Below are 1292 nucleotides of genomic sequence, written 5' to 3'. Positions count from 1 at the left end.
TTTTCAGGTCTCTCCACGAGATGTTAGATTTTCGGGTTCAAGTCCGGTGCTCCTGGCTGGTCCACTCAAGGACTTTTCACCAGCCGCACTTGTCTTGGCCCTGTGTGCTTAGCTTCACACCATTCTGAGGTCCTGAGCACTCTGGAGCAGGTTTTAATTAAGGATCTCAGTGTACTTTTCTCCGTTCATCTTTCACTCGATCCTGACTAGTCTCCCAGTCCCTGCCACTGAAAAGCATCCCCACAGCATGATGCTGCCACCACCACCATGCTTCACTGTTGGGATGGTGCCAGTTTTCCTCCAGACATAACGCTTGGCATTCAGGCCGAAGAGTTCAGTCTTGGTTTCATCAGACCAGAGAATCTTGTTTCTCATGGTCTAAGAGTCCTTTAGGTGCCTTTCGGCAAACTCCAAGCGGGCTGTCATGTGCCTTTTACTGAGGAATGGCTTCCGTCTGGCCCCTCTACAATAAAGGCCTGATTGGTGGAGTGCTGCAGAGATGGTTTTCCTTCTGGAAGGTTCTCCCATCTCCACAGAGGAACTCTGGAGCTCTGTCAGAGTGACCATCGGGTTCTTGCTCACCTCCCAGAACCACGCCCTTCTCCCCCGATTGCTCAGTTTGGCCGGGCGGCCAGCTCAAGGAAGAGTCTTGGTGGTTCCAAACGTCTTCCATTTGAGAATGATGGAGGCCACTGTGTTCTTGGGGACCTTCAATGCTGCAGAATTTTTTGGTACCCTTCCCCAAATCTGTGCCTCAATACAATCCTGTCTCAGAGCTCTACGGACAATTCCTTCGACCTCATGGCTTGGTTTTTGTTCTGACATGCAGTGTCAACTGTGGGACCTTTTATAGACAGGTGTGTGCCTTTCCAAATCATGTCCAATCAATTGAATTTACCACAGGTGGACTCTAATCAAGTTGTAGAAACATCTCAAGGATGATCAATAGAAACAAGATGCACCTGAGGTCAATTTCAAGTCTCATAGCAAAGGGTCTGAATACTTATGTAAATAAGGTATTTCTAAAAATCTTCTTTTCGCTTTGTCATTATGGGGTAGTGTGACGTCATTATGGGGTAGTGTGTGTAGATTGAGGAAAATAATTAATTTAAACTATTTTAGAATAAGTCTGTAACGTAACAAAATGTGGAAAAAGGGAAGGGGTCTGAATACTTTCCGAATGCACTGTATGCCACCTTTCTCTCTCTCTCTCAGGGTTCTTTCTCTCCAAGTGGTTACGGCCTGTCTAAGTGTTTCCTTCCAGAGGAGAGTACAGTGATAGCCCTGTACTG

Source organism: Salvelinus sp. IW2-2015, unplaced genomic scaffold (genome assembly GCF_002910315.2).
Source record: "Salvelinus sp. IW2-2015 unplaced genomic scaffold, ASM291031v2 Un_scaffold5035, whole genome shotgun sequence".
NCBI lineage: Eukaryota > Metazoa > Chordata > Actinopteri > Salmoniformes > Salmonidae > Salvelinus > Salvelinus sp. IW2-2015.
The sequence above is the reverse complement of the archived record's forward strand: the minus strand, read 5'-3'. Positions refer to the sequence as shown.